The 12,917-nt window shown below is 37.2% G+C and overlaps 1 protein-coding gene across 1 annotated transcript in view; it reads left to right on the forward strand.

The window, feature by feature from the left end:
- The window catches only part of PTH2R (parathyroid hormone 2 receptor), an 80,046-nt gene that overhangs the window by 15,294 nt on the left and 51,835 nt on the right, over positions 1-12,917 (forward strand). The window contains exon 2 of the mRNA XM_055345546.1: positions 9,549-9,651. The gene's annotated coding sequence lies outside the window, so the exon portion shown is untranslated. The remainder of the gene's footprint in view (positions 1-9,548; positions 9,652-12,917) is intronic.

A 12,917-nucleotide genomic window follows, 5' to 3' on the forward strand; every position in this document is an offset into this window, starting at 1 on the left:
AATTAATACTTCATTGCTGAATAAATGCTATCATTTGAGATTTCAGTGTTTCATAATCACTGATCACAGATCACCATAAGAAATATAATAATAAATGAAAGAGTTTGAAGTATCGTGAGAATTACCAAAATGTGACACAGAGACATAAAATAAGCTAATGCTGTTGGAAAAATGGTGTCAACAGATTCACTCGATGCAGGGTTGCCACAACCCTTCAACTGTAAAAAAATATAGCATCTGAGTAGTGCTACAAAGCAAAGTGCACTAAAACGAGGTATGCCTGTATTTGAAATTCTGTATTTCCCCATAATTACAGGGATACCATTCAAAGCAAATTTTTAGCTTTTCTATGTTCGTAGAAAGCTTTCCAAATTTTCAGTGTGGAATGATTTTTGAAAGCCATTCTAATGTACTAGCTAGTTAGGTTTTAGTACTAGCTAGTTAGGTTTTTAAGTAACTAAAACTCTTGTGCCAATTTTGCTGAGATTTGAAAATAGAGCTTTTGACTTGGGAATTGAATGTTGCACAAACCTACTTGACCCCGTGTGCATAGTTCTTAACTTGGCTAATTCTGAATTTGTGTTTTGATGGCAACTTCCCATAAAATAAGTAAATTACTTTTGAGGAAGATACAGTTACTTCACTGAATTGCCAAGGGAGTCATTTTAAATTAGTTGATGATTAATAGTTGACAATCTCTTGCTTGGGAGATCTAGTAATGGGTGGGAATTTAAAAATTGTCAGTTGTAATTGATTTTCTTTGAGACTGTAGGGAATCTTTCATATTTATAGGAGCCTATAAATTTTGGGGAGCTACCTAATCCATGATTTTCTTTTGCACTCAAGTTCTTTGCCAAATAATCTAAACATATTTGAACTTAATTTAGTTCAAACTAGTAGATTATATTGCGTTTAATTGAAAATTTGGTTGGTCTTTCTGTCACAGTTATAATCATTAAACTAAATACAATTCGCTAAAAACTCTTTATTATATGAATGAAGAAAGTATTTTGAGAAAATTGTAGATTCATATATAGTGTAAGAAATAATATAGGGATATTGTATACCTTTTATCCAATTTCTCCCTGTGGTAATATCTTTTATAACTGTAATATAATAGCCCAAGCAGCAAATTGATGTTAATGCAGTCCACATGCTTAATTCAGGTGTCACTGGTTTTATTTGTATTCAATGGTGTGTGTGTGCATTTACTTTTATGCAGTTTTATCACATGTGCAGATGCACGTGACCACCACTGTAGTCAAGATACAGAACAGTTTCAACACAGGAATCCCTCCTGCTACCTTTCCATAGCTACAGCCTCTTCCCTCTCTTACCGTGTCCCTTGCTCTCTCCAATACCTGGCAACCACTAATCTGTTCTCCATCTCTATAATCATTAGAAGACTTAAAAAATTAACTATGCTTGGTTTCTTTCTTTCTTTCTTTTTTATATTTTATTTATTTATTCATGAGAGACACACACAGAGAGAGGCAGACACAGGCAGAGGGAGAAGCAGGCTCCCTGCAGGGAGCCCACTGGGGGACTCAATTCCAGGACCTTGGGATCACACCCCGAGCCGAAGGCAAGATGCTCAACCACTGAGCCACCTAGGTGCCCCCTATGCTTGGTTTCTTTCTTTTTTTTTCCTATTTACGATAGTCATATATATATAGAGAGAGAGGCAGAGACACAGGCAGAGGGAGAAGCAGGCTCCATGCACCGGGAGCCCGACGTGGGATTCGATCCCGGGTCTCCAGGATCGCGCCCTGGGCCAAAGGCAGGCGCCAAACCGCTGCGCCACCCAGGGATCCCATATGCTTGGTTTCTAAGGAGTATTTGGAGCTCTACAAATACCTGATAATTTTGAGTGGTTAAAATGAAAGAAGAAGGTTGAATGATAGGTGTGAAGGATCCTAACTGATTTTCAGTGAGGCCACAGATTAATACATTGCATTCTTAAACTGTTTTCAGTTTGCTTCCTGCATGAACAGAGTCCTGGGAAGTTTTATGATTTACTGTCTAATATGCAAAATGGACTGGTCTTTAGATTTAGTTCCGAGTTAGAGTTCAGTTTGTGAAAGGATTAAAAAACTTGAGAGGTATGGACACTTGTGTGGTGGAGTGCATGTGTGCGTGTGTTTATGCTGTGTATTTTATCTACATAACTTGTTTTACTTGTTTGAGTTAAAAAAGGACAAAGGGGGAGACACTTTCATAGTTGATGTTTTAATTAAAGGTGGATGGTTCAATATTTTCTCCAAAGCTATCAGTTTATTATAACAGAATCCTTTTCTCTATTTAAACCCAATATTACAGACAGTAAATTCTAAGTAATTAAAAACATACTTCATCTCAGATTCACTTTACAATGTAAAACTTTGGCTGCTCTTAAGGGAATCACACTCTTAAGAGTGAGATCAGTACTTAAGAAAGTAAAATAAAATATTAATAGGTCTGTATGAACTCTTCTGAGGCCTGTGTAAAAACATGGGTAGAAAGTTAATAAAACTGATTTATTATTTGGCTCATTGATACTAGACTGTATGACAAATCCTGAATTCCAAACAAAAGTCCTTATTGTAGACCAGCTCACCTTTCTCTTGGGCTGTGGAAAGTAGTCCAAAGAAATGCACTCTCTTTAAACATACTCTTTCAATCTTTTCTGAGTTAGAGCCAAATCTAGTATATGAATATTATAATAGCTTTCTAAGAAGGCATTATGTACATCAAGGAAACTTCACTTTATAAAGGAGATATTTTTGCAAAACTATAGTCATATTTTAACACTTCTTATTTACCTTTGTTTTTTTACAACCACCTTGTGGCAGATCCTCATGTACTAAAATGAGGTAATATTTTTATATATATTGTGTTTTTTCAAGTTAGGACACATTGATTCTTTTGAAAAAAAATTAACTTAGATAATTATAGATTCATATGCAGTTGTAAGAAATAATACAGAGAGAACCTGATACCCTCTACCCAGTTTCTCCCAGTGGTAACATCTTATAAAAGTGTAGTAAATATCACAACCAACATATTGACATCAATACAGTCAAGATATCAAGTTTTCTATCTCCAAAAGATTCCCCGTCTGTTGCCATTCTATAGATACACTCACATCTCCTCCTCCTCAACCCCAGGGCAACTACTAATCTGTTCTCCATTTCTATAAATTACTTTGTGTCTTCTCTCTTTCTTTCCTTTGTTCATTTGCTAGAAGTTTGTCAATTTTATTGTCTTTTCAAAGACCTAGCTCTTTTATTTTATTTATTTGAGAGAGAGAGAGAGAGAGAGAGAGAGAGAGAGAGAGAGAGCTCACACAAGCCGGGAGAGCAGGAGAGGGAGGAGCAGGCTCTCTGCTGAGCAGGGAGCCCAATGTAAGACTTGATCCCAGGACCCTGGGATCATGACCTGAGCCAAAGGCAGATGCTTAACTGACTGAGCCACCCAGGTGCCCCTGATTTCTATTTTTATCTTTATTGTGTCCTTTCTACTTGCTATGGTTTTAGTTTGCTCTTCTTTTTCCAGGTTCTTGAGGTAGAGCCTTATGTTATTGATATGAGGTTTTTCTTCTTTACCAATGTAGGTATTTAGTGTTGCAAGTTTCTCTCAGCATCTTTTTAGCTATGCCTTCACATTCACATATTTTGAATTTTCATTTTCAGTCAGTTCAGTGTATTGTTTTGATTTCCTCTGAGACTTCCTTTTTGACCCGTGGATTATTTAGAAGTATGTTCTTTAGTTTTCAAGTGTTTGAAGATTTCCCTGTTATCTTTCTCTTTTTGATTTCTAGTTTGAACCCATCGTGTCTGAGAACATAGTCTGTAAACTTCTTGTGATCTATCTTATGGCCCAGGATATGGTCTGTCTTGGTATTTATTCTGTGAGCACTCGGAAAGAATGTGTACTCTGACTTGTTGAGTGAAGTGTTCTATAAATGTCTATTAGATCCTTTCAATTGATGGTGTTGTTGAGTTCTCTTTGTTGCCTTTCTGTCTTATTGTTCTATCAATTGAGCAGGGAGTATTCAAGTTTCCAAGTATAATTGTGGATTTATCTATTTCCGCTTTCAATTCTGTCAATATTTGTTTCACATATTTTTTCTGGTTTTTAAAAAGATTTATTTGTTTATTTTAGAGAGAGAGCGAGAGAGAGCGTGTGGGCTAGAGGGAGACAGAGAGGGAGAATGTCAAGCAGACTCTCCGCTGAGCACAGAGCTCCTCGAGGGACTCAGTCTCATGACCCTGAAATCATGACTTGAGCTGAAACCAAGAGCTGGTTTACCGACTGAGCCACCTGGGTGCCCCTATTTTTGTTTTCTGATGCATACACTTTTCAGATAGTTATGTTTTTTTTTTTTTGGTGGAATGATACTTTTATTCTTATATAATGTCCCTCTTGGTCTGTGGTACTTTTGTTTGCTCTGAAGTCTACTTTATCTGGTGTTAATATAGTTGGGGAAGTGAGAGTATCCGTAGAAGTAAAGGTTTAGTTTCCCCAGCCAGCTGCTGTTGACACCCAAGGTGGGGAGCTCCTTGTTGCTGATGAGTGGGGTTGTGAGTTCTCCTCCCCATGTGGTCTCCACTGATACCACAATAGGGTGCCTCATTGCTAGGCTGACTTCCTACTTGGTCTTTTCTGACAGTGCCCCAAGGGGGGTACCTTTTAACTGCCAGCAGGGAGTGGAAGTCCAGGCTCCCCACGGTCTCCATTGATTCCTGAGGGATGATGGCCATGTCACAGACCAGTGGGTGGATGTCCTGGCTCTCTTCTTTGCTCTGAGACCTCTCTGGAGGGAGTGTAGGGTCACCTCCTTACAGCTCGCCAAGGATGGGAGTCTAGGCTCTCCACTTGGCCGTGGCTCCTGCCAGTAGGCATAAAAGTGCAGGTTTTTTCCTGTGGAGTTTGGCTTAGGTCGAACTGTTATTGTGTAAAAGTTTTCTATCTAGTCAGGCCGTCTCTTTCCCTCCTTGCTGTACAGAGCATGGTTTTCTTGAGGCTTTATTTCTTTTTCTTTCTTTCTTTCTTTCTTTCTTTCTTTCTTTCTTTCTTTCTTTCTTTCTTTCTTTCTTTCTTTCTTTCTTCTTCTTTTTTTTTTGTCAGTATCTCTTGGTGTTTCAGAATTGCCAGCGTCTCAACTCCAAGCCCCAAATACATAAGGCAGAAAGAACACTGAGAATTTACCACTGGTGGTGTTCTTTGGGATCTATGGTCCCTGGCTGGTCTGCTTCCTGCTCTTTGCCTCTCTGAATCCTCTTATGTTCAAACATCTAATTTATGGGTTCATATTTGCTTAAAAATGGAATGAGTGTGAATATTGCAATTATAAGAATTTGCATATTCTGACTTTAACCAATCAGTATCTATAACAACAATTTTATTTTCAGGAAAAGACAACATTTTATTTCAAATTGTAAATGGTTACTTGCCCAGAAAAATTACTAATATCTTTTTTTTTTTTACTAAATGTGCCATTTTATTTTGGGTGCAATTGTTGCTCTTGGAGTAACAGACTTTGGACATGAAAATTCTTCTGTTTTAAGTACCCTATGATTTTACTGTCCATCTATTGTGAAGAACACTTGTATCTGTAACTAAGGAGGGAGAGAAAGCAATTTAAAAGATGTTAAACATTTCCTTATTCTCACTTGAAATGACTAAAGGCCAATTTAGAATATCATAAATTAGCATAGTCTAACCAAATTTGCTTCTGGTTAAACTGGCCACATTGTGTAGGGCAAAATATCCATAGCAGCTACAGATTATATGATGCTTATGTTCCTGGAAAGGTTATCCCTATACAAAGGCTAAATCTGCAGAAAAGAAAACAAAAAATATATTTATTCAAGTAAAAATGGGCAAGGGATGATTTGCAATGTTCATGTTTGGTAACTCAAGTAAAATTTCTCTTAATCAAATTTATAGTTCTGAAACTTGGTCACAGCTTACTTAGTGTTTTCTAGGATTGAGGTAAAAGAAAGTAACCATTGAACTGAAAAGACAAACAAAAACCCAGCCAGAAAACAAAATGAAAAAATGTGTATGATGCTTGGCTGTTTCTGGATAATGAATGGGAAGATGTCAGTTTTCCTACAGTGCTCACCCAGATGGATCATCAGGCCCACATTTCATTCTCCCTTCTGGATAAGTGAGATTTTTAGGGCTCACTTTTAATGTAGCTACTTTTAATTCAAGATCTGCATTGTGTTCACCTGAGGACTAAATTATGGTATGTATTCCAATCCAAAAAATTAGTTTTTGTTTATTCTCTCTTTTCATAAATATCATTAAATGTGAGCATTGAACTATGAATATTATCTAGAAATCTCTAAGACTATATACCAGACTATTCACTGGTATATTCACTACTTTTTTATAATAAATATATTAGGAAATAATAAACTCGTAATTTTCAGGAATAAGACTTTTAAAAAAAATTTTTATTGGTGTTCAATTTGCCAACATATAGAATAACACCCAGTGCTCATCCCATCAAGTGCCCCCCTCAGTGCCCATCACCCAGTCAACCCCACCTCCTGCCCACCTTCCCTTCTGCCACCCCTAGTTCGTTTCCCAGAGTTAGGAGTCTCTCATGTTCTGAGGAATAAGACTTTTTTTTAACACTGAAACTAGTTCTTCTGATAGATTTTTTTTTTCTGTATCCTTTATTTCAAGGTAACCTGTCAGTCTGTCATTTTATATATTATTTAAAATCATAATAATCAGTAATCTCTAAGTTTTTATGGCTAATAATACAAACATCTATTTCTAATATTTAGTCTGTAGTGTCTTTTTTAAAATTTTTATTTATTTATTTTTTTAGTCTGTAGTGTCTTATTGCACAACATAAAAAGAGTTATTTTCCCACTTTCCTTAAAGAATGATTCTAGCGAATAAGTATTTGCAGCCTGAGATTAAAGATTTGGGGTTTGCAAAAGATTGTATTATTGGGAGTTGGTCACTTAGTTAAATTGATGGATTTTATCATCTCATTTGATGTAAGAATTTCTAAGTCCCTACAGAAAAACAGAATTGCAAAGCTCTGGATGTTGTTGTTGTTGTTATTATATTATTATTTTTATTTTTATTTTAAAGATTGTATTTATTTATTTCAAAGAGAGAGAGAGTGAGCATCAGTAAGAGAGCAGTAGAGGCAGAGGGAGAGGGAGAAGCAGACTCTTGCTGAGCAGGGAACCCAACATGGGGCTCGATCTCAGGATGCTGGGATCATGACCTGAGCTGAAGGCAGACACTTAACCAACTGAGCCAGGCAGGTGCCCCTAGACCCTATTATTGTTAATAAATCTACAAAACCACAGTACTCAGTATTCTCTCTCTTTTTTTTTAAAGATTTTATTTATTTATTCATGAGAGACACAGAGACAGAGAGAGAGAGAGAGAGGCAGAGACACAGGCAGAGGGAGAAGCAGACGCCATGCAGGGAGCCTGATGTGGGACTCCATCCCAGGTCTCCAGGATCACGCCCTGGGCCAAATGTGGCGCCAAACCGCTGAGCCACCTGGGCTGCCTCTTTCTAGAAAATAGATGACCACCTGTAGAAAATTGTAGTTGTTTAAAGATATATTTATAAATTTTTTGCTGTCTTCCTTTGAAAAGGTAGAGATTAATTTCTCTCCTCCTGAGTGAGACTTGGTGGTTTGTTTTAGCTAATGGAATATGATTGAAATGACCATGGATGGCATCTGAGACTAGATCATCAAAGGCATGGTGGCTTTCTCCTTGCATTCTTTCTGGAATCACTCATCTATGAGAAGCCAGTTGCCATGTTGTAAAAACACTCAGGCACCATATGTAGAGAACTGTATGGTGAGGAACTAACATTTCTTCCTCTTATCAGCCACTGAGGAACTTAAGCCCTCTGCCAATAGCTGTGTGAGTGCGCCATCTTGGAAGTGGATCCTCTAGTCCCAGTCAAGTCTAGGTGAAAGCATCTATAGATGAAGTCTTTTTTTTTTTTTTTTAGATGAACCCTTAACTGAAATCTCATAAGAGACTGAAACCCAGAACCACCCAGCTAAGCCTCTCCCAAGTTGTGAGATAATGTTTAAGCCACAGAGTTTTGGGTTAATATGTTACATAGCTGAAAATAACAAAGACCTTTCCCTCATTAAAATTCTGTTTTTTGGATTCATTCTTGGTACCAAATGAATTATATCGTGTCAGATGAAGCATGACTTTGTTATTGAGTTTTCTGGAAATTCAATGTGGTTTAAAGAGATGGGTATGGGTGCCAAGTTGGCAGAGGTGGATTTGGGTGACTTTGTTGGCTTTGTCAACTTGGCTATGTTAAATCTTTTTTTCTAGAATCCACATTCCCTTTAGTTTCTGGTTAGGGTGACACACAAGAGATTTTTTTCATGAGCACTGGAGAACAGAAGTGAAGCAGCAGCCATTTTGTTTTTTACATTCAGATGGTCAAGGCAGGTACTTTCATATCTCACACGTTGTTGTTTATTTGTTGGCTCAGCTCATTGGGGAGAGATAGCAGCCAAGTCTGTAGATGCTTCTTCTTTTCCTGGGTCCTCATTTAATTTCTCTGGTTCCTGGGCTAAGTGGTGTTTAGGCCCATGATAAAGAATGCCAGCTTCTGCTGGACACCTACAGTATGAGGGTTGGAGCTGCCAAGAATTTGCATGTACTCTAGTGTGTCCTCATGGTTTCTAGCTCATGCTCATGGTTCCAGTTTGTTTTTACTTTCCTTCTGTTTACACTCATCTTCTCTTTTTTACTGGCTGACCTTCAGATTTCCACATCCAGCATCGGACCCCCGCCCCCCCACCTCAAAAAAAAAAAAGCCTTCTGGAGATTGTTTAACTACCTCCCACAATCATTTAATCAAACCCCTAAAACAAGTACTTATTGTCTCTATCTCTACCTGTATTTCTCTATAATCTACCTTAATCTCTTAATAGTTCTGCTTCTCTGATTTGTAATTTGACTAATAGAATGATCTTCACACTTATTGTGTGCCTTCAAATATGTTCATTCTCAAACCCATTAAAGTTAGTGCAAGAAACACAAAGTGTTCTTGTGAAACATGAGGATTATCAGTCTCCACCTCCAAAAATAAATTCTGATTCACTGAATCTGATGTGTAGCCTAAGGATCTGCATTTTATATGTGCATTAGATTCAGGTGGTCCAAGCATCACACTTGGAACAAACATTTCTGAATATTTTGTCATGCTTAAAATATATTTCATTGAAATGAAAGTTTTCCAAAGTAGAATTTCCTCTCCATGACTAGTGCTGTTAAAGTCAAATCAAGGTGAACTCATTCAATAAGAATTCATTATTCACTTGTATGTTAGAAGCATGTTCCAGGGTGAGAATGGGTATCAAGGTGTCTGGTGAAAGATATCTTGTAAAAAGTTTGACTCAGAAGACTATTCCAGATAGCTGGATATCAAAACTTTAATTTTCAAATATATTAGGAGGTAGATTAATGAAAGATTATGTCATGGCTTAAAAAAAAGAGGTAATGGGAATATTTTTCTGTTTGTATTTTGTTCATTTCCACAGCTGGATTCTGATGGCACCATTACTATAGAGGAGCAGATTGTCCTTGTGCTGAAAGCTAAAGTACAGTGTGAACTCAACATCACAGCTCAGCTCCAGGAAGGAGGTAAAGGTGCTGAAAATTATGTCTTCTTGTGTTCCTACCCCAATCCTCAAAAAGACTCAAGTTTCCCTTTTAAGTAGTAGCAGAGTGTTCCTCACTAGTCTTTCTGTGTTTCTATACGGAGCGTGTAGAATGGAATCAGGCTCTTCTCATTTCTTTAACCACAAGCTCTTCCCTCCATATGGACAGAATGACTTGCCTGATTTTTGAGTTTCAGAGTAGCAGCTGGGCATGTGCATGTCAATCTCTTTCTCAGGCCTCAGATCTGTTTGCGTGCGGAGAGCATGAGTACTGGTTTGCCCTTAACTAGGTAGTAGGCTTGGAGGGGGCAGGCTCTGTTTCTTGCGCATATTGCTTGCACTTTTGGGTAGTACAGATAAATATCAGAAGAACAAACAAGGAGGCCCTTTTATATGTACCTAAGCCCTGTTCTCAAAAATTTTTTTTTCTTAATAAAATAATCATTTAATTTCCATATGCCTGACTCTTTGTGTAATTTCTCAATTAGTTCCAAATTCAAGTGGGGAACTAGAAAAGCAAAACAATACTACGGGTGAGCTTGTGGTGGTGTTGCTGCTTTTGGGTGGTTCTACTCTTGTAAATATACAGGAACCTGTGGCTTGTGCTCCTTGGGGCCTGGTGCTCACTCACAGTTCTTATTGTGGCCATTGAAAAAAGTTACTTATTGGAATCTTTGGAGTAGTAGGTAAATTATAATAGTTTACATGGGAAAATTTCTTGTCTTGATAGTTGATTATAATTAAGGAATTTTTTTTTTAAAGAGAGGTGCTATTTACTGATTTTCCTAACTTCCTAACAGTCAGAATGCAGCAGATAATGTCTTTAAAGCTATGCCTTACTAAAATTAGCAACTCAGGAAACAACAGATGTTGGCAGTGATGTGGAGAAAGAGGGCCGTTTTGCACTGTTGGAGGGAATGCAAGCTGGTTTAGCCACTCTGGAAAACAGTATGGAGGTTCCTCAAAAATGTTAAAAATAGAACTACCCTACAACCCAGAAATTGTGCTACTAGGTATTTATCCAAAGGATACAAAAATACGGAGTCAAAGGGGCACATACATCCCAATGTTTGTAAACACAATGTCCGTAATAGCCAAATATGGCAGGAGACCAGATGTCCATTGACAGAAGAATGATTAAAGAAGATGTGGTATACATATACAATGGACTGTTAGCCATCAAAAAGAATGAAATCTCGCCATTTGCAATGACTTGGATGGAACTAGGGGGTATTATGCTAAGCAAAATAAGTCAGAGAAAGACAAATACCTTATGATTTCACTCATGTAGAATTTAAGGAACAAAACAGATAAACATAGGGAAAGAGAAGGAAAAAATAAAATAAAATGAAATCAGAGCAGTAGACAAACCATAAGAGATTCTTAGCTATAGGAGACAAACTGAGGGTCACTGGAGGAGAGGTGGGGGAGGGGGGATGAGGTAATTAGATGATGGGCATTAAGGAGGACACTTGATGTAATGAGCACTGGGTGTTATATGCAACTGATGAATCACGAAATTCTACCTCTGAAAAGAATAATACAGTATATGTTAACTAAACTGAATAATAATAATAAAAAAATGCTATGCCCTAGGGTGCTTGGATGGCTCAGTTGGTTAAGCTTAAGACTTTTGATTTTGGCTCAGTTCATGATCTCAGGTTTGTGAGACTGAGCCTGGGGTAGAGCTCTGCACTGGGTGTGGAGCCTGCTTAAAGCTCTAACTCTCTCTCTCTCTACCTACCTCTTCCCCCACCTCTCCCTCCCTAAAAAGAAAAAAAAAAGCTATGCCCTATAATGAAATATCTGGTTTGATCTACTTCATTCTAATCTCCAAATACTTAATTTAAGAATTTTTATTAAAGTTTATCTATAACTTCTACCTCTTGAATAATATAAGCAATTTGAAATATTTTAATTTCTCCCAAATTATATGTTATTGTCATATAATTTTACATTAATAAGGTCATATAGTTTTATCTTAATTATATATTTTAATTTTTCTTCAAAAATTTACAAGAATGTCTTTTTGTAAGATTTCTTTATGTTAGAAGTTGCTGGCAGTGAATACTCTCAGTGTTTGCTTGTCTGAAAAAGTGTTTATTTCTGTCTCAGGCTTCAAAGATGCTTTTTCTGAACATAGGATCCTTGGTTGAGAATTATTTACTTTTAGCACCTGAATATTATTTAATCTTTGCCCTAGCTTCCGTTGCTGTTGGTGGCAAATCAGTTTTCAGTCTTTGTTGATGATTAATTATTTTTTCTCTCTAGTTCCTTTTAAGAGCTTTTCTTTGAGTTTGATATTCTGCAATTTTATTCTGTTATCTAGGTACAGATTTATTTGATTTCTGAAGTCTGAGGATCTGCCTTTAGTCATTGGTGGGAATTGTTTGCTATTTTGTCTTTGAAACTTTGCTTTCCCTCATTCTCCTAGTCTTTCTCTCTGGAACACCAGTTAGACAAATGTAGGATCTTTTCTCCCTACTCTTTGTGTCTTCATGTCTTGTATATTTTTCTTTTCTTTGTTTCTTTACTTTGTTTCTCTACTGTTTTGGTAATTTCTTCAGATATATTTTCCAATCTGCTAACTCTTTGTTCAGCTTTGTCTAATGGTTGTTTAATCCATCCATTAAGTTAATTTCGATTATCCATTTTTCACTTTCTGGAATCTTTATATTTAGTATTTATAGTCTTTTTTATCTTCAATATCTTTTCAATTTCTTCTCTTTTTTATTAAACCTGTTTTATATTCTTTTTTTTTAAAGATTTTATTTATTTATCCATGAGGGACAGAGAGATAGAGGGAGAGAGAGAGAGAGAGAGAGAGAGAGTCAGAGACACAGGCAGAGGGAGAAGCAGGCTCCATGCAGAGAGCCCGACGTGGGACTCAATCCCGGGTCTCCAGGATCAGGCCCTCGGCTGAAAGCGGCGCTAAACCACTGAGCCATCCGGGCTGCCCTATGTTTTTTATTCAAATAGCAGAATTATAATATTTGATAATTCTAATATTCATAGACTTTGCTTTTCAATACTTATTACCTCACACGGTGGTTTATTCCCTGTGTGTCTAATGATTTATGATAAACATCTCATGAGGTTCTCATTGAAAACACATTTTTAAAAAAATATTTTATTTATTTGAGAGAGAGAGAGCACACAAGAAGTGGGGATGGGCAGAGGGAGAAGCAGACTCCTCGCTGAGCAGGGAGTCTGATGAGGGGCTTGATCCCAGGGTTCTGGGATCATGCC

The sequence above is a fragment of the Nyctereutes procyonoides genome, unplaced genomic scaffold, assembly GCF_905146905.1.
Source record: "Nyctereutes procyonoides isolate TBG_1078 unplaced genomic scaffold, NYPRO_anot_genome, whole genome shotgun sequence".
Lineage (NCBI taxonomy): Eukaryota > Metazoa > Chordata > Mammalia > Carnivora > Canidae > Nyctereutes > Nyctereutes procyonoides.